General features: G+C 45.2%; 1 long non-coding RNA gene across 1 annotated transcript in view; it reads left to right on the top strand.

The window, feature by feature from the left end:
* Nucleotides 1-2,824: 2,824 nt before the first annotated feature.
* LOC138674171 (uncharacterized) overlaps nucleotides 2,825-25,733 on the top strand; it is a 46,634-nt gene continuing 23,725 nt past the window's right edge. The window contains exon 1 of the long non-coding RNA XR_011320515.1: nucleotides 2,825-2,927. This is a non-coding gene — a long non-coding RNA (uncharacterized lncRNA). The remainder of the gene's footprint in view (nucleotides 2,928-25,733) is intronic.

Here is a 25,733-nt window from a genome sequence, read left to right as displayed (position 1 = left end):
CCCCAACCCAACCAGCCCCCTTAAATATCAAATGTTATCAGATTCTAATCTAGGTTCGGACGGTAGGTGTCTTCAGCTCCATTACCCAGCCGGTCCCCGCGGTCTGGAGCTGGAGCACACTTACCACCGTCCAACACCGCAAAGCAGCAGCCTATGCTTCGCCTGCCCTGCTATGTCTGTGTGAAGAGAGAGTGACGTCACCGCTGCTGGCGCTTCACTGATGCGGAAGTGCCAGCAGCGGTCAGCGGCACCTCAGCGGTCGTCAGAAGGGATCACAGTTCACAACAGCCAGGCAAGTCAAGGGTACTAGCGACAGCGGCGGCACAGCCGCGGCGTCGCTGTACACCTTGGGATTTGACTACGACGCCCAGCACTTTCTCTGAGCCGGCTGTCAATTTGACAGCCGGCTCAGAGAACGGGATTATCTCAGACTGTGGGGGCAGCAGAATGCCGCCGACGGGGAGCCTCCTTGGACCGCCACATCATCAGGCGGCCCGCTGGCGCCCCCCTGTCGGCTGCGCCCGGGGCACATGCCCCGGCTGCCCCCCCCTGGATACGCCACTGGTGCTACCTCTAGTAATAAATCTACAAAATATACTAAAGTTGAGTGCGAGACTTTTTTCATATTACCCAGCCTTTTATAGTCCTGACCATAGGATCATATTTCCAGGATGACCCGGATGGGCCAATTTAAAAATTGCTGTTTGTGAATGGATGATGGGCTAAGTTGTGGCATTTCAAATATCCTGTGTCTCCCCCTTCCTCTCTATACATTCAAGAGGAAATATTCTGTCCTGTTACAAACCATGTGCTAACCCCTTTGAAGCTCAGGATCCAGGAGCCAAGCTTAACACCTCCCAGTATTCTTCCAGGAGACCCCTCTGTGGTTCTGAGTACTTGCAATAAGAGTGGGAAGATGTTATATCCTTTGTGTGGAGACAGTCATTTGGAAGCAGCATTAAAGGAGTTGTCCACTACTAAGACAACTCCTTCTTGATTCAAATGATTGACCCTAAAAAATTATAAAACCTATACTCTGCTCCCGTGCCGGCACCGTTCCAGTGGTGTCTGCACTTGCGGTCATGGGGCTAGAGTGCATTGTTGCGACACGTGATGACGGCGCTCAATCAGTGCTGGCACCATTGTCCCCGCCTTCGGACAAATCAAACATGAAGAGGAAGTCCGGACTGCAGCTGATCTCTGACTTCCTCTTCATGCTCAATTTGACAGGAAGTCAGGACACCAGGAGACGGAGTGGCAACATCGTGGAAGCAGCGTAAGCACGGGATGAGAGTATAAGCTTTATTATTTTATGGGGACCAAGCGAGGGGTATGAGAAGAAGTTGTGCAAGTAGTGGATAACTTCTTTAACTAGTTATTTTGCTGATATTATAGTTTCCCTTAGGGTTATGTATTTCCTTCACAAACATCTCCACTTAATTTAGGACAGGGGCTCACTAGGAGGTCTGATGTTCGGACCCAGCAATAAGCAAATTATCCCTTATCCAATAACTGGGAATGTGGAGACACAGCATTGCATTTTAATTAACCGCGTTATGCCTACATTAAAAGGAGAGCAGGCATTTGGCGGGATGATCCCTGGTCCATGCGGTTTCGGCTAGCGGACGGGGCGCCTGCCAACCTCCCATGTCTCCACATGGGAAAAAATTTATTTTTTTAGGGTAGTAACCTTTTAAACTATCCAAGCTCATGGCATGGTTTACAGCTCCTGAGTGTCATCCCTGCTCTTGAACATCCCCTTTCTAGTGTTCACATAATATCTATATCAGAAAAGAAGCTTCAGAGACCTGCGGGGCACCTGGGTTGCACTATGAAAGGGGATCCGCAGGTGACTATATATAATTTATATTATTTTTGGACAATGCTGGGGCATTTAATAGAGAATAAAACATGGCAGACAGCCCCTTTATGAAATACAGGTTATCCCTCTGTGTCTGATACATGCAAAACAAAGTGTTAAAAAAAGAACAGAATTGGGGAAAAAAACCTAGAATAGTAATGTCCTACATACACTTACTGTAATTAAAGGGGTTGTCCAGGCTGAAAAGTCCACAGTCCCTCTATGTGACTACAGAATCATGAGCGGGTGATGTGCTCACTGTCATGATTCCCCTGCATGACCAGCAGGAGCGGGCGGTGGTCACATGACCAGCAGGCGCGGCGGTGCTCACATGCCCAGCAGGAGCGGGCAGTGGTCACATGCCCATCTGGTCTCGCTGTTGCCAAAGAATCCTGACAGCGCGCACTGTGAGAATTCACAATTCTGCAGACACAAACCTGGACAACCCCTTTAAGCCCCCCTTACACTCACCCCCCACAGAAGATCCACAAATCAACTCTGGTATTGGCAATATTTGGTAAAAATGTCTTTGTTGCCTGTAGCAACTAATCACAACACAGCTTTCTTTTGACGATCACTATAAGAAAAGCAACACTGGGATTGGTTGCTATTAGCCACAAAATCAGAACTTTTTTTTTCATACACAGGGCCGCCATCAGGGCATTACTGCCCTTACTACAGTATGGAGCCCGGTGATTAAGAGCAAAAAGGGGGACCCGAGCACACTGGCAGCCCGGTCCGCGCTCAGGCCCCCTGACATTTTGTTCAGGCTTCCGAACGCCCGATGCTGCTGCATAGCAACACTGTGGTGTAAAGAGACAGACACCTACAGTGTTGTAAATCATGCAGCTGGCGACTGGAAATGGGCACTGTAGCTTTAAGCTGTGGCCCAGGCCCAATGTATCATCGTCCAGTTCCTGACGTCACAAGCTGCCCTGCTTCACTTCCTCTTTCTGGAGCAGAGCAGCATGCCACGTGGGTGCGGACGGTGGATCAGCAGATCAGAAGAGGATGCAATGGGCAGGCTGCAGACAGGACAAGCAGGTGGAGGCGGCAGGCGAGCAGAGTGAGTAGTCTCTCTCTCTCCGGTGAGCTGAGTCTGACTCATCCCCCCAGTCTTTACATCCCCCCAGTCTTTACAACCCACAGTCTTTACATCCCCTCCCAATCTTTACATCCCCCCAGTCGTTTCATCCCCCCATTCTTTTCATCCCCCCAGTCTTTACATCCCCCCAGTCTTTACATCCCCCAGTCTTTACATCCCCTCCCATTCTTTAAATCCCCCCCAGTCGTTACATCCCCCCCAGTCCTTACATCCCCCCAGTCTTTACATCCCCCCAGTCTTTACATCTCCCCCAGTCTTTACATCCCCCCAGTCTATTCATTTCCCCAGTCTTTACATCCCCCCAGTCTTTACATCCCCCAGTCTTTACATCCCCCAGTCTTTTCATCCCCCCAGTCTTTACATCCCCCCCAGTCTTTACATCCCCCCAGTCTATACACTCCCCCAGTCTTTACATCCCCCCAGTCTTTACATCCCCCAGTCTTTACACCCCCCGTCTTTTCATCCCCCCAGTCTTTACATCCCCCCAGTCTTTACATCCCCCCCAGTCTATACACTCCCCAAGTCTTTTCATCCCCCCAGTCTTTACACTCCCCCCAGTCTTTACATCCCCCCCAGTCTTTACACTCCCCCGTCTTTACATCCCTCCGTCTTTACATCCCCCAGGCTTTACACCCCCCAGTCTTTACATCACCCCCAGTCTTTTCTTTGTGACCTCTCAGCGTCACTTTGGCTTCAGTGATACAAGTTCTGTAAATATTCTGTATGTAGTGAAGTCTCTCCAGGTTTCTCGTCCTGACACTGGTCTGTCTGTGGAGTTTGGTTCTTGAGCTCGGAGAACGAGATCTATAAGTTCACACTATTTTTTTTTTAAAGGGGATTTTTAAGGCAAATTTTGTTGTGTGATTTGCACCAGAATCCGCTGAATACATCTCCTATTGTTTTCTAGGAGAGGACACCTCTATAGTGCACACAGTGCTAATATTTTTCATCTTCGAATAAAAAAAAGGAAAAAAATCCTCCACATTTGACCACTAAACTAAATCAGAAAAAATAAGCCCCCTACCTAATTGTTAATACTGGTGCACCGCTTGGCCGTATGTCGTCATACCCCACTGTATATGGTGGCCCCCCGACATGGTTCATACATACTGTATGATGTGCTGAAGCCCGTAGTAAAATGCAGCCAAGTTGTAAACTGTTCTGTAAATATCTTGAAGTTTATAAATGGTGGTAATAGTTCATCTTGAACTCCATTGTCTTCAATCCATTGATTACACGGGCTTTATGGAAATATATATGTACACCCCCCATCATCCGTACACCTGGGGCAACGTAAAACTTTGTGTATCCGTTGTTTCATGGGTTACTGTATGTGTAGTTGTCAGCCATGCAACCAGGCCCCATACTGTAGTAAGGGCAGTAATGCCCTCCTCATTATCATAAGCAGCAGGATTACAATGACAAATAACAGAATCCACCATTCACAATAGGCAGCGTCATGATTACCTCTTCCCCTTCCTGCAAGATTACATATGCATGTCTGTAAATATAAGAACATGTACAGAAAACTCTCCCAAGATGATAGTCCCCTATAATGTCTTAAGATAGAATTGAAAAAAAAAAAAAAAAAATATATATATATATATATATATATATATACTATACACGTGCATATGTCCTATGTCCATATCTCAAAACAGGCGATAGAGCAGCTTCCAGAAATGTACCGAAAACAGAACACAATAGTCTGCAATCAGAAATACAGATTTTATATATATATATATATATATATATATATAAGTCTGATTTCATATAGTTTAAAAATGTATGTGATACATTCCCTTGAAGAAAGATAATTGAAATATATCCCCCAAAAAAGTTGACTGTTTAATAGGTTAGAGTAGAGTAGGGCCCTGCCAATAGAGTCTACCTTGTCGTGGTGGCAGCCTTAAAAAATCTTTTGGTCAAAACAAAAGCTGATGGCTATGTGTGTGATATGGTGTTAATGTGTGATTGGTGATGATGTGGTGCAGAAGTGGAGTTTTTCCAAAAAAGGGAGGAGGGACTGTGGAAAGTTCGCGAGGTGGTGGCGGAGCTAGGGTGGAGGCGGAACTGGGCGGAGTCTCAAGGGGGCCCCGAAAATTTTGCCAGTATGGGGCCCCAAAATTCCTAGTGGCAGCCCTGCAGAAACCTACCTTATCCACATCACTGATTAGCAGCTTTCTCAGTACACTGTGTATTGACAGTAAGCTGCTAATCAATGCTGGGGGTTTGGTTGGACCGGGAGGCAAGGGAGCAGCTAGTCCGGTAGTGATAATCTCCTACTGATAAAACACTCATTGCATTGAAACAAAGCACACAGCTTAATCAGTGTCTGAGCCCCTCAGATTACATCGCAAAAACCTGCTCAAAGATTCCCTATAATACTTTTTTTTTAGATACGTATATTGTTTGTTTGTATTAAGAAAAATATATCAATTTCTATTTTAATTTTTGTTCAAAAAGTCACGTGCAACTTTTAAGATGTATATACAGTACAGACCTAAAGTTTGGACATACCTTCTCATTTAAAGATTTTTCTGTATTTTCATGACTATGAAAATTGTAAATTCACACTGAAGGCATCAAAACTATGAATTAACACATGTGGAATTATATACTTAACAAAAAAGTGTGAAACAACTGAAAATATGTCTTATATTCTAGGTTCTTCAAAGTAGCCACCTTTTGCTTTGATGACTGCTTTGCACACTCTTGGCATTCTCTTGATGAGCTTCAAGAGGTAGGCACCGGAAATGGTCTTCCAACAATCTTGAAGGAGTTCCCAGAGATGCTTAGCACTTGTTGGATTTTTTGCCTTCACTCTGCGGTCCAGCTCACCCCAAACCATCTCGATTGGGTTCAGGTCTGGTGACTGTGGAGGCAAGGTCATTTGGCGTAGCACCCCATCACTCTCCTTCTTGGTCAAATAGCCCTTACACAGCCTGGAGGTGTGTTTGGGGTCATTGTCCTGTTGAAAAATAAATGGTGGTCCAACTAAACGCAAACCGGATGGAATAGCATGCCGCTGCAAGATGCTGTGGTAGCCATCCTGGTTCAGTATGCCTTCAATTTTGAATAGATCCCCAACAGTGTCACCAGCAAAGCACCCCCACACCATCACACCTCCTCCTCCATGCTTCACGGTGGGAACCAGGCATGTAGAGTCCATCCGTTCACTCTTTCTGCGTCGCACAAAGACACGGTGGTTGTAACCAAAGATCTCAAATTTGGACTCATCAGACCAAAGCACAGATTTCCACTAGTCTAATCTCCATTCTTTGTGTTCTTTAGCCCAAACAAGTCTCTTCTGCTTATTGCCTGTCCTTAGCAATGGTTTCCAAGCAGCTATTTTACCAAGAAGGCCTGCTGCACAAAGTCTACTCTTAACAGTTGTAGAGATGTGTCTGCTGCTAGAACTCTGTGTGGCATTTACCTGGTCTCTAATCTGAGCTGCTGTTAACCTGCGATTTCTGAGGCTGGTGACTCGGATAAACTTATCCTCAGAAGCAGAGGTGACTCTTGGTCTTCCTTTACTGAGGCGGTCCTCATGTGAGCCAGTTTCTTTGTAGCGCTTGATGGTTTTTGCCACTGCACTCGGGGACACTTTCAAAGTTTTAACAATTTTTTGGACTAACTGACCTTCATTTCTTAAAGTAATGATAGCCATTAGTTTTTCATTGCTTAGCTGCTTTTTTCTTGCCATAACACAAATTCTAACAGTCTATTCAGTAGGACTATCAGCTGTGTATCCACCAGACTTCTGCTCAACACAACTGATGGTCCCAACCCCATTTATAAGGCAAGAAATCCCACTTATTAAACCTGACAGGGCACATCTGTGAAGTGAAAACCATTTCTGGTGACTACCTCTTGAAGCTCATCAAGATAATGTCAAGAGTGTGCAAAGCAGTCTAAAAGCAAAAGGTAGCTACTTTGAAGAACCTAGAATATAAGACATATCTTCAGTTGTTTCACACTTTTTTGTTAAGTATATAATTCCACATGTGTTAATTCATAGTTTTGATGCCTTCAGCGTGAATTTACAATTTTCATAGTCATGAAAATACAGAAAAATCTTTAACCCCTCTCTGACCTTAGATGTACTATCCCGTCGAGGTGCCCTGGGCCTATCTGACCCTCGACGGGATAGTACGTCATAGCGATCGGCCGCGCTCACGGGGGGAGCGCGGCCGATCGCGGCCGGGTGTCAGCTGCCTATCGCAGCTGACATCCGGAACAATGTGCCAGGAGCGGTCACGGACCGCCCCCGGCACATAAACCCCTGGCACACCGCGATCAAACATGATCGCGGTGTGCCGGCGGTATAGGGAAGCATCCGCAGGGAGGGGGCTCCCTGCGGGCTTCCCTGAGACCCCCGCAGCAACGCAATGTGATCGCGTTGCTGCGAGGATCTCCTACCTCCTTCCTCGCTGCAGACCCCGGATCCAAGATGGCCGCGGCATCCGGGTCCTGCAGGGAGGGAGGTGGCTTCACAGAGCCTGCTCAAAGCAGGCACTGTGAAGCCTGCAGTGCTGTAAGTGAGATCGGTGATCTGACAGAGTGCTGTGCAAACTGTCAGATCACTGTTCTGTGATGTCCCCCCCTGGAACAAAGTAAAAAAGTTTTTAAAAAAAATTCCAAATGTGTAAAAAAAAAAAAAATCATAAATAATGAAAAAAAAAAAATATTATTCCCATAAATACATTTCTTTATCTAAATTAAAAAAAACAAAACAATAAAAGTACACATATTTAGTATCGCCGCGTCCGTAACGACCCAACCTATAAAACTGGCCCACTAGTTAACCTCTTCAGTAAACACTGTAAGAAAAAAAAAATCGAGGCAAAAAACAACGCTTTATTATCATACCGCCAAACAAAAAGTGGAATAACACTCAATCAAAAAGACAGATATAAATAACCATGGTACCGCTGAAAACGTCATTTTGTCCCGCAAAAATCGAGCCGCTACACAGCATGATCACCAAAAAAATAAAAAAGTTATAGACCTCAGAAGAAAGCGATGCCAAAATAATTATTTTTTCTATAAAATAGTTTTTATCGTATAAAAGCGCCAAAACATAAAAAAATAATATAATTGAGGTATCGCTGTAATCGTACTGACCCGAAGAATAAAACTGCTTTATCCATTTTACCAAACGCGGAACGGTATAAACGCCTCCCCCAAAAGAAATTCATGAATAGCTGGTTTTCAGTCATTCTGCATCACAAAAATCAGAATAAAAAGCGATCCAAAAATGTCACGTGCCCGAAAATGTTACCAATAAAAACATCAACTCGACCCGCAAAAAACAAGACCTCACGTGACTCTGTGCACTCAAATATGGAAAAATTATAGCTTTCAAAATGTGGTAACGCAAAAAATATTTTTTGCAATAAAAAGCGTCTTTCAGTGTGCGACGGCTGCCAATCATAAAAATCCGCTAAAAAACCCGCTATAAAAGTAAATCAAACCCCCCTTCATCACCCCCTTAGTTAGGGAAAAATTAAAAAATTGTATTTATTTCCATTTTCCCATTAGGGCTAGGGCTAGGGTTAGGGCTAGGGTTAGGGTTAGGGCTAGGGTTAGGGCTAGGGTTAGGGCTAGGATTAAGGCTAGGGTTAAGGCTAGGGTTAGGGCTAGGGATAGGGCTAGGTTTTCTGTTATAGACCTGGTGGTTAGGAGCACCCGGAACGACCTGATGGTTAAACTAACACAGGACAAGCTCTGGGAAGTGGGAGCTCTGCTGACCGCAACCCCTAATCCTATCACACACACTAGAAATAGCCGTGGAGCGTACCTAACTCTGCCTAGACGCCTCTTCACAGCCTAAGAGCTAACTAGCCCTAGAGATAGAAAATAAAGCCTACCTTGCCTCAGATAAATTCCCCAAAGGAAAAGGCAGCCCCCCACATATATTGACTGTGAGTTAAGATGAAAGTCACAAACACAGAAATGAAACAGGTTTCAGCAAAGGAGGCCAGACTTACTAAACAGACTGAGGATAGGAAAGGTAACTTTGCGGTCAGCACAAAAAACTACGAAAAGACCAAGCAGAGTGTGCAAAAAGACCTCCGCACCGACTCACGGCGCGGAGGTGCCACTCTGCATCCCAGAGCTTCCAGCTAGCAAGGCAAAATCATGATAGCAAGCTGGACAAGAAAACAATGAACAAATAATTAACTAGCAGGGACTTAGCTTCTGCTGGAGTAGACAGGTCACCAGAAAGATCCAAGAGCGAACTGAACCAGTACAAGAACATTGACAGCTGGCATGGAGTAACGATCTGAGTGGAGTTAACTAGAGCAGCCAGCCAAAGAATAAACTAAGTCACCTGTGGAAGGAACCTCAGAAGCAGCAGCTCCACTCACAGCCACCAGAGGGAGTCCATGGACAGAACTCGCCGAAGTACCATTCATGACCACAGGAGGGAGTTCGATAACAGAATTCACAACAGTACCCCCCCCCCTTGAGGAGGGGTCACCGAACCCTCACCAGAGCCCCCAGGCTGATCAGGACGAGCCAAATGAAAGGCACAAACTAGATCGGCAGCATGAACATCAGAGGCAAAAACCCAGGAATTATCTTCCTGACCATAACCCTTCCACTTGACCAGGTACTGGAGTTTCCGTCTCGAAATACGAGAATCCCAAATCTTCTCCACCACATACTCCAACTCCCCCTCGACCAACACCAGGGCAGGAGGATCAACGGAGGGAACCATAGGCGCCACGTATCTCCGCAATAACGACCTATGGAACACATTATGGATGGCAAAAGAAGCTGGAAGGGCCAAACGAAATGACACAGGATTAAGAACTTCAGAAATCTTATATGGACCAATGAAACGAGGCTTAAACTTAGGAGAGGAAACCTTCATAGGAACATAACGAGACAACAACCAAACCAAATCCCCAACACAAAGTCGGGGACCAACACAGCGCCGGCGGTTAGCGAAACGTTGAGCCTTCTCCTGGGACAATGTCAAATTGTCCACCACATGAGTCCAAATCTGCTGCAACCTGTCCACCACAGTATCCACACCAGGACAGTCTGAAGGCTCAACCTGCCCTGAAGAGAAACGAGGATTGAAACCAGAATTACAGAAAAAAGGCAAAACCAAAGTAGCCGAGCTGGCCCGATTATTAAGGGCAAACTCAGCCAAAGGCAAGAAGGACACCCAATCATCCTGATCAGCAGAAACAAAGCATCTCAGATATGTTTCCAAAGTCTGATTAGTTCGTTCGGTTTGGCCATTTGTCTGAGGAAGAAAAAGACAAATCAATGCCCATCTTAGCACAAAAGGACCGCCAAAACCTCGAAACAAACTGGGAACCTCTGTCCGAGACGATGTTCTCCGGAATGCCATGCAAACGAACCACATGCTGGAAAAACAATGGCACCAAATCAGAGGAGGAAGGCAATTTAGACAAGGGTACCAAATGGACCATCTTAGAGAAACGATCACAAACCACCCAAATGACCGACATCCTTTGAGAGACAGGGAGATCTGAAATAAAATCCATGGAAATATGCGTCCAGGGCCTCTTCGGGACCGGCAAGGGCAAAAGCAACCCACTGGCACGAGAACAGCAGGGCTTAGCCCGAGCACAAGTCCCACAGGACTGCACAAAAGAACGCACATCCCGTGACAAAGAAGGTCACCAAAAGGATCTAGCCACCAAATCTCTGGTACCAAAGATTCCAGGATGACCAGCCAACACCGAACAATGAACCTCAGAGATAACTCTACTAGTCCATCTATCAGGGACAAACAGTTTCTCCGCTGGACAACGGTCAGGTCTATCATCCTGAAACTTCTGCAGCACCCGCCGCAAATCAGGGGAGATGGCAGACAAAATTACCCCCTCTTTGAGAATACCCGCCGGCTCAGGAACACCCGGAGAGTCAGGCACAAAACTCCTTGACAGGGCATGAGCCTTCACATTCTTAGAGCCCGGAAGGTACGAAACCACAAAATCAAAATGGGAGAAAAACAGCGACCATCGAGCCTGTCTAGGATTCAACCGTTTGGCAGACTGTTGTGAATTCTGTGGCTGAGTTCACTTCTGTGGTCACAAGTGGTATTGCAGTCTCTGGGCTTCCTCCCTCAGGTGTTTTGGTGAGCTCGTTGGCTGCCTTGCTATTTAGCTCCACCTGAGTCTGTCTTCCTTGCTCCTTGTCAATGTTCCAGTGTTGGATCTGAGCTACTGCATCTTTCCTTGGGCCTGCTGCTCTGCTAGATAAGTGCTTCTAGTTTGTTTTCTGTTTTTTTTCTGTCCAGCTTGTTATTGTCTTTTGCTGGAAGCTCTGAGAAGCAGAGGGGTGCACCGCCGTGCTGTTAGTTCGGCACGGTGGGTCTTTTTGCCCCTTTGCGTGGTTTTCGTTTTAGGGTTTTTTGTAGACTGCATAGTTCTCTTTGCTATCCTCGCTCTGTCTAGAATATCGGGCCTCACTTTGCTGAATCTATTTCATTCCTACGTTTGTCTTTTCATCTTGCTAACAGTCATTATATGTGGGGGGCTGCCTATTCCTTTGGGGTATTTCTCTGAGGTAAGTCAGGCTTGTATTTCTATCTTCAGGCTAGTCAGCTCCTCAGGCAGTGCCGAGTTGCATAGGTAGTTGTTAGGCGCAATCCACTGCTGCTTATAGTTGTGTGAGGATAGATCAGGTACTGCAGTCTACAGAGATTCCACGTCTCAGAGCTCGTCCTATTGTTTTTGGTTATTGCCAGATCTCTGTATGTGCGCTGATTACTGCACGCTGTGTTGCCTGATTGCCAGCCATAACAGTACAAGGAGCCACACCAATGATTCCCAATAGAGGGAAAAAAGAAATCCTGACATCATTTTTTTTTCTTAGCTCTGTCTTCAGTCTTTTTTTTCCCCTAGACATTAGAGTGCTTCAGGACACAGCTGTGGACATGGATATTCAGGCTCTGTGCTCCTCAATGGATAATCTCGTTGTAAATGTACAAAAGATTCAAGATACTATTGATCAGAAATCGATGCTAGAACCAAGAATTCCGATTCCTGATTTGTTTTTTGGTGACAGAACTAAGTTCCTGAGCTTCAGAAATAATTGTAAGCTATTTTTGGCCTTGAAACCTCATTCTTCTGGTAATCCTATTCAACAGGTTTTGATTATTATTTCTTTTTTGCGCGGCGACCCACAGGACTGGGCGTTTTCTCTTGCACCAGGAGATTCTGCATTGAGTAATGTTGATGCATTTTTCCTGGCGCTCGGATTGCTTTACGATGAGCCTAATTCAGTGGATCAGGCTGAGAAAAATCTGCTGGCTTTATGCCAGGGTCAGGATGATGTAGAAGTATATTGTCAGAAATTTAGGAAATGGTCAGTACTCACTCTGTGGAATGAATCTGCACTAGCGGCTTTGTTCAGAAAGGGTCTCTCTGAAGCTCTTAAGGATGTAATGGTGGGATTTCCTATGCCTGCTGGTTTGAATGAGTCTATGTCCTTGGCCATTCAGATCGGTCGTCGCTTGCGCGAGCGTAAATCTGTGCACCATCTGGCGGTACTGCCTGAGAGTAAACCTGAGCCTATGCAGTGCGACAGGACTATGACTAAAGTAGAACGGCAAGAACACAGACGTCTGAACAGACTGTGTTTCTATTGTGGTGATTCTACTCATGCTATTTCTAATTGTCCTAAACGCACTAGGCGGTTCGATAGCTCTGCCGTTATTGGTACTGTACAGTCCAAATTCCTTTTGTCCATTACCTTAATGTGCTCTTTGTCATCGTATTCTGTCATGGCGTTTGTGGATTCAGGCGCTGCCCTGAATCTGATGGATTTGGATTATGCTAAACGTTGTGGATTTTTCTTGGAGCCTTTGCGGTGTCCTATTCCGTTGAGAGGAATTGATGCTACACCTTTGGCCAAGAATAAGCCTCAGTACTGGGCCCAGCTGACCATGTGCATGGCTCCTGCACATCAGGAAGTTATTCGCTTTCTGGTACTGCATAATTTGCATGATGTGGTCGTGTTGGGGTTGCCATGGCTACAAACCCATAATCCAGTATTGGATTGGAACTCTATGTCGGTAACCAGCTGGGGTTGTCAGGGAGTACATGGTGATGTTCCATTTTTGTCTATTTCGTCATCCATTCCTTCTGACATCCCAGAGTTCTTGTCGGACTTTCAGGATGTATTTGAAGAGTCCAAGTCTGATGCCCTACCTCCGCATAGGAATTGTGATTGTGCTATCGATTTGATTCCTGGTAGTAAATTCCCTAAGGGTCGTTTATTTAATTTGTCCGTACCTGAACACACCGCTATGCGCAGTTATGTGAAGGAGTCCCTGGAGAAGGGACATATTCGCCCATCGTCGTCACCATTGGGAGCAGGGTTCTTTTTTGTAGCCAAGAAGGATGGTTCGCTAAGACCGTGTATTGATTACCGCCTTCTTAATAAGATCACTGTTAAGTTTCAGTATCCCTTGCCATTGATTTCTGACTTGTTTGCTCGGATTAAGGGGGCTAGTTGGTTTACTAAGATTGATCTTCGTGGTGCGTATAATCTGGTGAGAATCAGGCAGGGAGATGAATGGAAAACGGCATTTAATACGCCCGAGGGTCATTTTGAGTATCTGGTGATGCCGTTCGGACTTGCCAATGCTCCATCTGTTTTTCAGTCTTTTATGCATGACATTTTCCGTGAGTATCTGGATAAATTCTTGATTGTTTACTTGGATGACATTTTGATCTTCTCAGATGATTGGGAGTCTCATGTGAAGCAAGTCAGAATGGTTTTCCAGGTACTGCGTGCTAATTCCTTGTTCGTGAAGGGATCAAAGTGTCTCTTCGGTGTGCAGAAAGTTTCATTTTTGGGGTTCATCTTTTCCCCTTCTACTATCGAGATGGATCCGGTTAAGGTTCAGGCCATCCAGGATTGGACTCAGCCGACATCTCTAAAAAGTCTGCAGAAATTCCTGGGCTTTGCTAATTTTTATCGTCGCTTCATCTGTAATTTTTCTAGCATTGCCAGACCATTGACCGATTTGACCAAGAAGGGTGCTGATTTGGTTAATTGGTCTTCTGCTGCCGTGGAAGCTTTTCAGGAGTTGAAGCGTCGTTTTTGCTGTGCCCCTGTGTTGTGTCAACCTGATGTTTCTCTTCCGTTCCAGGTCGAGGTTGATGCTTCTGAGATTGGTGCAGGGGCGGTTTTGTCACAGAGAGGTTCTGGTTGCTCAGTGTTCAAACCATGTGCTTTCTTTTCCAGGAAATTTTCTGCTGCTGAGCGTAATTATGATGTGGGCAACCGAGAGTTGCTGGCCATGAAGTGGGCATTCGAGGAGTGGCGTCATTGGCTTGAGGGTGCTAAGCATCGCGTGGTGGTATTGACTGATCATAAGAACTTGACTTATCTCGAGTCTGCCAAGCGCTTGAATCCTAGACAGGCCCGTTGGTCGTTATTTTTTGCTCGTTTTGATTTTGTGATTTCATACCTTCCGGGCTCTAAAAATGTGAAGGCGGATGCTCTGTCTAGGAGTTTTGTGCCCGACTCTCCGGGGTTATCTGAGCCGGCGAGTATCCTCAAGGAAGGAGTCATTGTGTCTGCCATCTCCCCTGATTTGCGGAGAGTGTTGCAGAAATTTCAGGCTAATAAACCTGATCGTTGTCCGGCCGAGAAACTGTTCGTCCCTGATAGGTGGACTAGTAAAGTTATCTCTGAACTTCATTGTTCGGTGCTGGCCGGTCATCCAGGAATCTTTGGTACCAGGGAGTTGGTTGCTAGATCCTTCTGGTGGCCATCTCTGTCACGGGATGTGCGTGCTTTTGTGCAGTCCTGTGGAATTTGTGCTAGGGCTAAGCCCTGCTGTTCACGTGCCAGTGGGTTGCTTTTGCCCTTGCCGGTCCCGAAGAGGCCTTGGACACATATTTCGATGGATTTCATTTCTGACCTTCCCGTTTCTCAAAAAATGTCGGTCATTTGGGTGGTCTGTGATCGCTTTTCTAAAATGGTCCATCTGGTGCCCTTGGTTAAATTGCCTTCCTCCTCTGATTTGGTGCCTTTGTTCTTCCAGCATGTGGTTCGTTTACATGGCATTCCTGAGAATATTGTTTCTGACAGAGGTTCCCAGTTTGTCTCGAGGTTCTGGCGAGCCTTTTGTGGTAGGATGGGCATTGACCTATCTTTCTCCTCGGCCTTCCATCCTCAGACTAATGGCCAGACCGAACGAACCAATCAGACCTTGGAAACATATCTGAGATGTTTTGTTTCCGCTGACCAGGATGATTGGGTGTCATTTTTGCCGTTGGCTGAGTTCGCCCTTAATAATCGGGCCAGCTCGGCTACCTTGGTCTCTCCATTTTTCTGCAATTCTGGGTTCCATCCTCGTTTCCCTTCAGGACAGGTTGAGTCTTCGGACTGTCCTGGTGTGGATTCTGTGGTGGACAGGTTGCAGCAGATCTGGACTCAGGTAGTGGACAATTTGACCTTGTCCCAGGAGAAGGCTCAGCTTTTCGCTAATCGCAGACGCCGTGTGGGACCCCGACTTCGTGTTGGGGATTTGGTTTGGTTATCTTCTCGTCATATTCCTATGAAGGTTTCCTCTCCTAAATTTAAACCTCGTTTTATTGGTCCGTATAGGATTTCTGAGATTCTCAATCCGGTGTCTTTTCGTCTGACCCTCCCAGACTCCTTTTCCATACATAATGTATTCCATAGGTCGTTGTTGAGGAGATACGTGGCACCTATGGTTCCATCTGTGGAGCCTCCTGCCCCTGTTTTGGTGGAGGGGGAATTGGAGTATATTGTGGAGAAGATTTTGGATTCTCGTGTCTCTAGACGGAAACTCCAGTATCTGGTCAAATGGAAGGGTTATGCTCAGGAAGATAATTCCTGGGTTTTTGCCTCTGATGTCCATGCCCCAGATCTTGTTCGTGCCTTTCATGTGGCTCATCCTGGTCGGCCTGGGGGTTCTGGTGAGGGTTCGGTGACCCCTCCTCAAGGGGGGGGTACTGTTGTGAATTCTGTGGCTGAGTTCACTTCTGTGGTCACAAGTGGTATTGCAGTCTCTGGGCTTCCTCCCTCAGGTGTTTTGGTGAGCTCGTTGGCTGCCTTGCTATTTAGCTCCACCTGAGTCTGTCTTCCTTGCTCCTTGTCAATGTTCCAGTGTTGGATCTGAGCTACTGCATCTTTCCTTGGGCCTGCTGCTCTGCTAGATAAGTGCTTCTAGTTTGTTTTCTGTTTTTTTTCTGTCCAGCTTGTTATTGTCTTTTGCTGGAAGCTCTGAGAAGCAGAGGGGTGCACCGCCGTGCTGTTAGTTCGGCACGGTGGGTCTTTTTGCCCCTTTGCGTGGTTTTCGTTTTAGGGTTTTTTGTAGACTGCATAGTTCTCTTTGCTATCCTCGCTCTGTCTAGAATATCGGGCCTCACTTTGCTGAATCTATTTCATTCCTACGTTTGTCTTTTCATCTTGCTAACAGTCATTATATGTGGGGGGCTGCCTATTCCTTTGGGGTATTTCTCTGAGGTAAGTCAGGCTTGTATTTCTATCTTCAGGCTAGTCAGCTCCTCAGGCAGTGCCGAGTTGCATAGGTAGTTGTTAGGCGCAATCCACTGCTGCTTATAGTTGTGTGAGGATAGATCAGGTACTGCAGTCTACAGAGATTCCACGTCTCAGAGCTCGTCCTATTGTTTTTGGTTATTGCCAGATCTCTGTATGTGCGCTGATTACTGCACGCTGTGTTGCCTGATTGCCAGCCATAACAGCAGACTCGAGATAAGTCAAATTCTTGTGATCCGTCAAGACCACCACGCGATGCTTGGCTCCTTCAAGCCAATGTCGCCACTCCTCGAATGCCCATTTCATGGCCAACAACTCTCGATTGCCAACATCATAATTGCGCTCAGCAGGCGAGAACTTTCTAGAAAAGAAGGCACATGGTTTCATCACCGAGCCATCAGAACTTCTTCGCGACAAAACAGCCCCTGCTCCAATCTCAGAAGCATCAACCTCGACCTGAAACGGGAGCGAAACATCTGGCTTGCACAACACAGGGGCAGAAGAAAAACGACGCTTCAACTCCTGAAAAGCCTCTACAGCCGCAGAGGACCAATTGACCACATCAGCACCTTTCTTGGTCAAATCAGTCAACGGTTTAGCAACACTAGAAAAATTAGCGATGAAGCGACGGTAAAAATTAGCAAAGCCCAGGAACTTCTGCAGGCTCTTCACAGATGTCGGCTGAGTCCAATCATAAATGGCCTGAACTTTAACAGGGTCCATCTCGATAGTAGAAGGGGAAAAAAAATGAAACCCAAAAATGAAACCTTCTGAACTCCAAAGAGACATTTAGACCCCTTCACAAACAAGGAATTCGCACGAAGGACCTGGAACACCATTCTGACCTGCTTCACATGAGACTCCCAATCATCCGAAAAGACCAAAATATCATCCAAATATACAATCATGAATCTATCCAGGTACTTTCGGAAAATGTCATGCATAAAGGACTGAAACACAGATGGAGCATTAGAAAGCCCGAATGGCATCACCAGGTACTCAAAATGGCCCTCGGGCGTATTAAATGCTGTTTTCCATTCATCGCCCTGTTTAATACGCACAAGATTATACGCCCCTCGAAGATCTATCTTGGTGAACCAACTAGCCCCCTTAATCCGAGCAAACAAATCAGACAGCAGCGGAAAAGGGTACTGAAATTTGACTGTGATTTTATTAAGAAGGCGGTAATCAATACAAGGTCTCAAAGAACCATCCTTCTTGGCCACAAAAAAGAACCCTGCTCCCAACGGTGATGACGACGGGCGAATATGACCTTTCTCCAAGGATTCCTTTATATAAACTCCGCATAGCGGCGTGCTCTGGCACAGATAAATTGAACAGTCGGCCCTTAGGAAACTTACTACCAGGAATCAAATTAATAGCACAATCGCAATCCCTATGAGGAGGTAGGGCACTGGATTTGGGCTCATCAAATACATCCCGGTAATCCGACAAAAACTCAGGGACTTCAGAAGGAGTGGAAGGCGAAATTGACAGCAATGGAACATCACCATGTACCCCTTGACAACCCCAGCTGGACACAGACATAGATTTCCAATCCAATACTGGATTATGGACCTGTAGCCATGGCAACCCCAAAACGACCACATCATGCAGATTATGCAACACCAAAAAGCGAATATCCTCCTGATGTGCAGGAGCCATGCACATGGTCAATTGAGTCCAGTACTGAGGCTTATTCTTGGCCAAAGGCGTAGCATCAATTCCTCTCAATGGAATAGGATACTGCAAGGGCTCCAAGTAAAAACCACAGCGCCTGGCAAACTCCAAGTCCATCAAATTCAGGGCAGCGCCTGAATCCACAAATGCCATAACAGAATAGGACGACAAAGAGCAAATCAGAGTAACGGACAAAAGAAATTTAGACTGTACCGTACCAATGGTGGCAGACCTAGCGAACCGCTTAGTGCGCTTAGGACAATCGGAGATAGCCTGAGTGGAATCACCACAGTAAAAACACAGCCCATTCCGACATCTGTGTTCTTGCCGTTCAGCTCTGGTCAAAGTCTTATCACATTGCATAGGCTCAGGCCTATGCTCAGAGAATACCGCCAAATTGTGCACAGCTTTGCGCTCACGCAAGCGCCGATCGATCTGAATGGCCAAGGACATAGACTCATTCAGACCAGCAGGCGTGGGAAATCCCACCATGACATCCTTAAGGGCTTCAGAAAGACCCTTTCTGAAAATTGCCGCCAGGGCACACTCATTCCACTGAGTAAGCACAGACCACTTTCTAAACTTCTGACAATATACCTCTGCTTCATCCTGACCCTGACACAAAGCCAGCAAGATTTTCTCTGCCTGATCCACTGAATTTGGTTCATCATAAAGCAATCCAAGCGCCAGAAAAAACGCATCTACATCACGCAATGCAGGATCTCCTGGCGCAAGGGAAAATGCCCAGTCTTGAGGCTCGCCACGCAACAAAGAAATAATGATTTTTACTTGTTGAACGGGGTCACCAGAGGAGCGGGGTTTCAAAGCAAGAAACAGTTTACAATTATTTTTGAAATTCAGGAACTTAGATCTATCCCCAGAAAACAAATCAGGAATAGGAATTCTAGGCTCTAACATCGGATTCTGAGCCACAACATCTTGAATGTTTTGTACCCTTGCAGTGAGATGATCCACACAAGAGGACAGACCTTGAATGTCCATATCTACACCTGTGTCCTGAACCACCCAGAGGTTAAGGGGAAAAGAAAGACAAAACACACTGCAGAGAAAAAAAAAATGGTCTCAGAACTTCTCTTATCCCTCTATTGAGATGCATTAACACTTTGGGCCAGCTGTACTGTTATGGACCTGGTGGTTAGGAGCACCCGGAACGACCTGATGGTTAAACTAACACAGGACAAGCTCTGGGAAGTGGGAGCTCTGCTGACCGCAACCCCTAATCCTATCACACACACTAGAAATAGCCGTGGAGCATACCTAACTCTGCCTAGACGCCTCTTCACAGCCTAAGAGCTAACTAGCCCTAGAGATAGAAAATAAAGCCTACCTTGCCTCAGAGAAATTCCCCAAAGGAAAAGGCAGCCCCCCACATATATTGACTGTGAGTTAAGATGAAAGTCACAAACACAGAAATGAAACAGGTTTCAGCAAAGGAGGCCAGACTTACTAAACAGACTGAGGATAGGAAAGGTAACTTTGCGGTCAGCACAAAAAACTACGAAAAGACCACGCAGAGTGTGCAAAAAGACCTCCGCACCGACTCACGTCACGGAGGTGCCACTCTGCATCCCAGAGCTTCCAGCTAGCAAGGCAAAATCATGATAGCAAGCTGGACAAGAAAACAATGAACAAATAATTAACTAGCAGGGACTTAGCTTCTGCTGGAGTAGACAGGTCACCAGAAAGATCCAAGAGCGAACTGAACCAGTACAAGAACATTGACAGCTGGCATGGAGTAACGATCTGAGTGGAGTTAAATAGAGCAGCCAGCCAAAGAATAAACTAAGTCACCTGTGGAAGGAACCTCAGAAGAAGCAGCTCCACTCACAGCCACCAGAGGGAGTCCATGGACAGAACTCGCCGAAGTACCATTCATGACCACAGGAGGGCGTTCGATAACAGAATTCACAACAGGTTAGTGCTAAGGCTACAGTTTGGGTTGGGGCTAAAGTTAGGGTTAGGGTTGGGGCTAAAGTTAGGGTTAGGGTTTGGATTACATTTACGGTTGGGAATAGGGTTGGGGTGTGGTTAGGGTTACCGTTGGGATTAGAGTTAGGGGTGTGTTTGCATTAGGGTTTCAGTTATAATTGGGGGGTTTCCACTGTTTAGGGACATCAGGGGCTCTCCAAACGCGACATGGCGTCCGATCTCAATTCCAGCCAATTCTGCGTTGAAAAAGTAAAACAGTGCTCCTTCCCTTCCGAGCTCTCCCGTGTGCCCAAACAGGGGTTTACCCCAACATATCACGTATCAGCATACTCAAGACAAATTGGACAACAAATTTTTGTGTCCAATTTCTCCTGTTACCCTTGGGAAAATACAAAACTGGGGGCTAAAAAATAATTTTTGTGGGAAAAAAAAGGATTTTTTATTTTTACGGCTCTGCGTTATAAACTGCAGTGAAATACTTGGGGGTTCAAAGTTCTCACAACACATCTAGATAAGTTCCTTGAGGGGTCTAGTTTCCAATATGGGGTCACTTGTGGGGGGTTTCTACTGTTTAGGTACATTAGGAGCTCTGCAAACGCAATGTGACGCCTGCAGACCAATCCATCTAAGTCTGCATTCCAAATGATGCTCCTTCCCTTCCGAGCCCTCCCATGCGCCCAAACGGTGGTTCCCCCCCACACATGGGGTATCAGCGTACTCAGGACAAATTGGACAACAACTTTTGGGGTCCAATTTCTCCTGTTACCCTAAGGAAAATACAAAACTGGGGGCTAAAAAATAATTTTTGTGGGAAAAAAATTTTGTTTTATTTTTATGGCTCTGCATTATAAACTTCTGTGAAGCCCTTGGTGGGTCAAAGTGCTAACCACACATCCAAATAAGTTCCTTAGGGGGTCTACTTTCCAAAATGGTGTCACTTGTTGGGGGGTTTCAAAGTTTAGGCACATCAGTGGCTCTCCAAATGCAACATGGCGTCCCATCTCAATTCCAGTCAATTTTGCATTGAAAAGTCAAACGGCGCTCCTTCCCTTCCGAGCTCTACCATGTGCCCAAACAGTGGTTTACCCCCACATATCGGGTATCAGCGTACTCAGGACAAATTGTACATCAACTTTAGGGGTCCAATTTCTTCTCTTACCCTTCGGAAAATAAAAAATTGGGGGCGAAAAGATAATTTTTGTGAAAAAATATGATTTTTTATTTTTACGGTTCTGCATTATAAACTTCTGTGAAGCACTTGGTGGGTCAAAGTGCTCACCACACCTCTAGATAAGTTCCTTAGGGGGTCTACTTTCCAAAATGGTGTCACTTGTGGGGGGTTTCAATATTAAGGCACATCAGTGGCTCTCCAAACGCAACATGGCGTCCCATCTCAATTCCAGTCAATTTTGCATTGAAAAGTCAAATTGCCCTCCTTCGCTTCCGAGCTCTGTCATGCGCCCAAACAGTGGTTTACCCCCACATATGGGGTATCGGCGTACTCAGGACAAATTGTACAACAACTTTTGGGGTCCATTTTCTCCTGTTACCCTTGGTAAAATAAAACAAATTGGAGTTGAATAAATTTTTTGTGAAAAAAAGTTAAATGTTCATTTTTATTTAAACATTCCAAAAATTCCTGTGAAACACCTGAAGGGTTAATAAACTTCTTGAATGTGGTTTTGAGCACCTTGAGGGGTGCAGTTTTTAGAATGGTGTCACACTTGGGTATTTTCTATCATATAGACCCCTCAAAATGACTTCAAATGAGATGTGGTCCCTAAAAAAAAATGGTGTTGTAAAAATGAGAAATTGCTGGTCAACTTTTAACCCTTATAACTCCCTAACAAAAAAAAATTTTGTTTACAAAATTGTGCTGATGTAAAGTAGACATGTGGGAAATGTTACTTATTAAGTATTTTGTGTGACATATCTCTGTGATTTAATTGCATAAAAATTCAAAGCTGGAAAATTGCGAAATTTTCAAAATTTTTGCCAAATTTCCGTTTTTTTCACAAATAAATGCAGGTATTATCAAACAAATTTTACCACTATCATGAAGTACAATATGTCTCGAGAAAACATTGTCATTGTAACCTCATAAAGGGACAGTGGTCAGAATTGTAAAAATTGGCCTGGTCATTGACGTGCAAACCACCCTTGGGGGTAAAGGGGTTAAATGAGAAGGTGTGTCCAAACTTTTGGTCTGTACTATATGTCTACATATTTATCTATCTTTCTACATTCCTCTACATTGAAATTATAACACAAGGAAAGAAAAGATGTGGAATTATAAAAATGACAGAATCGATGGACATGTTACAGATATGATGAAAATGGTGAGAAATTAAAATAAAATGTTCAAAACATCTAGATTTATTCAGTTTCAAATAACCGTGGCATCAATGAGTTTATTAACGTCTATCAATCCTGTGATTTCCATAACCTCACCACTTGGCATTGCAATTTCAATACTGACGAGAGTAAATCACTTATTGCTCTTGTAACCAATTACAGGTCCTTCTCAAAAAATTAGCATATAGTGTTAAATTTCATTATTTACCATAATGTAATGATTACAATTAAACTTTCATATATTATAGATTCATTATCCACCAACTGAAATTTGTCAGGTCTTTTATTGTTTTAATACTGATGATTTTGGCATACAACTCCTGATAACCCAAAAAACCTGTCTCAATAAATTAGCATATCAAGAAAAGGTTCTCTAAACGACCTATTACCCTAATCTTCTGAATCAACTAATTAGCTCTAAACACATGCAAAAGATACCTGAGGCTTTTATAAACTCCCTGCCTGGTTCATTACTCAAAACCCCCATCATGGGTAAGACTAGCGACCTGACAGATGTCAAGAAGGCCATCATTGACACCCTCAAGCAAGAGGGTAAGACCCAGAAAGAAATTTCTCAACAAATAGGCTGTTCCCAGAGTGCTGTATCAAGGCACCTCAATGGTAAGTCTGTTGGAAGGAAACAATGTGGCAGAAAACGCTGTACAACGAGAAGAGGAGACCGGACCCTGAGGAAGATTGTGGAGAAGGACCGATTCCAGACCTTGGGGAACCTGAGGAAGCAGTGGACTGAGTCTGGTGTGGAAACATCCAGAGCCACCGTGCACAGGCGTGTGCAGGAAATGGGCTACAGGTGCCGCATTCCCCAGGTAAAGCCACTTTTGAGCTACAGAGAAGCAGCACTGGACTGTTGCTAAGTGGTCCCAAGTACTTTTTTCTGATGAAAGCAAATTTTGCATGTCATTCGGAAATCAAGGTGCCAGAGTCTGGAGGAAGACTGGGGAGAAGGAAATGCCAAAATGCCTGAAGTCCAGTGTCAAGTACCCACAGTCAGTGATGGTGTGGGGTGCCATGTCAGCTGCTGGTGTTGGTCCACTGTGTTTCATCAAGGGCAGGGTCAATGTAGCTAGCTATCAGGAGATTTTGGAGCACTTCATGCTTCCATCGGCTGAAATGCTTTATGGAGATGAAGATTTCATTTTTCAGCACGACCTGGCACCTGCTCACAGTGCCAAAACCACTGGTAAATGGTTTACTGACCATGGTATTACTGTGCTCAATTGGCCTGCCAACTCTCCTGACCTGAACCCCATAGAGAATCTGTGGGCTATTGTGAAGAGAAAGTTGAGAGACGCAAGACCCAACACTCTGGATGAGCTTAAGGCCGCTATTGAAGCATCCTGGGCCTCCATAACATCTCAGCAGTGTCACAGGCTGATTGCCTCCATGCCACGCCGCATTGAAGCAGTCATTTCTGCCAAAGGATTCCCGACCAAGTATTGAGTGCATAACTGAACATTATTATTTGTTGGTTTTTTTGTTTGTTATTAAAAAACACTTTTATTTGATTGGATGGGTGAAATATGCTAATTTATTGAGACAGGTTTTTTGGGTTATCAGGAGTTGTATGCCAAAATCATCAGTATTAAAACAATAAAATACCTGACAAATTTCAGTTGGTGGATAATGAATCTATAATATATGAAAGTTTAATTGTAATCATTACATTATGGTAAATAATGAAATTTAACACTATATGCTAATTTTTTGAGAAGGACCTGTATTTGCATATGGCTGGAGTCACACATGACGTGTAAAAAAAAAAATAAGAAAATCGGTCCGTTTTTCACGGCCGAGATTCGCAGAAATGTTACCGAACAGTGAACCGTATGTTATCCATGTGCAATGCGAGGATGTGATTTTTTCTCACCAAAGTATTTGTGTGACATCTGTATGGCATCCATATGGCATCCGTATGGCGAGATTTTCTCGCCGACTTCCAAAATGGACATATAATATATCCATGGCCTCAAATATTCTTGAAAACATATGTACAGTCTATATACACTGCTCAAACAAAGGAAACACTGAAATCCCACATCCTAGATATCACTGAATGAAATTTTCCAGTTGTAAATCTTTATTCATTACATAGTGGAATGTGTTAAGAACAATAAAACCTAAAAATGATCAACGTAAATCAATGAAGTTACAGGCTGATCCAACTTCAGTGGAACTGCCTCAAGACAAGGAAATTATGCTCTGTAGTGTGTGTGGCCTCCACGTGCCTGTATGACCTCCCTACAATGCCTGGGCATGCTCCTTATCAGACGGCGGATGGTCTTCTGAGGGATCTCCTCCCAGACCTGGACGAAAACATCCGTCAACTCCTGGACAGTCTGTGGTGCAATGTGACGTTGGGGGATGGTGCGAGACATATGGAGCGCCCTGTTATGTTTGCTAATGACAGGTGTTATGAAGGCAATCCAGAAACACAGTGTGCTTAGCGATCAGAGCGCACACAGTGATCTGACAAATACCCCAAAATACAAGAACGAGCTCTGAGACGTGGAAACTCTGTAGACTGCACACCTGATCCTATCCTAAACACAACTAAAAGCGGCTGTGGATTGCGCCTAACAACTACCTAGGCAACTCGGCACAGCCTAAGAAACTAGCTAGCCTGAAGATAGAAAAATAGGCCTGACTTGCCCCAGAGAAATTCCCCAAAGGAAAAGGCAGCCCCCCACATATAATGACTGTGAGTAAGATGAAAAGACAAAACGTAGGGATGAAATAGATTCAGCAAAGTGGGGCCCGATATTCTAGGACAGAGTGAGGACAGTAAAGCGGACTTTGCAGTCTACAAAAAACCCTAAAGCAAAACCACGCAAAGGGGGCAAAAAAAAACCACCGTGCCGAACTAACGGCACGGCGGTACACCCTTTGCGTCTCAGAGCTTCCAGCAAAACAAAAGACAAGCTGGACAGAAAAAAAGCAACAAAAAAACAAAAGGCACTTAGCTATACAGAGCAGCAGGTCACAGGAACAATCAGGAGAAGCTCAGATCCAACACTGAAACATTGACAAGGAGCAAGGATAGCAGCATCAGGCGGAGTTAAGTAATGAAGCAGTTAACGAGCTCACCAGAACACCTGAGGGAGGAAGCTCAGAAGCTGCAGTACCACTTGTGACCACAGGAGTGAATTCAGCCACAGAATTCACAACAGCGCCCCCAGACACAGGGCCACACGTTTCGGCACCGGGCCTCTCTGGTTCGGTTCTGAGGCT

The sequence above is a fragment of the Ranitomeya imitator genome, chromosome 4 (genome assembly GCF_032444005.1).
Source record: "Ranitomeya imitator isolate aRanImi1 chromosome 4, aRanImi1.pri, whole genome shotgun sequence".
Taxonomy (NCBI): Eukaryota; Metazoa; Chordata; class Amphibia; order Anura; family Dendrobatidae; genus Ranitomeya; species Ranitomeya imitator.
The sequence above is the reverse complement of the archived record's forward strand: the minus strand, read 5'-3'. Positions and strand labels throughout refer to the sequence as shown.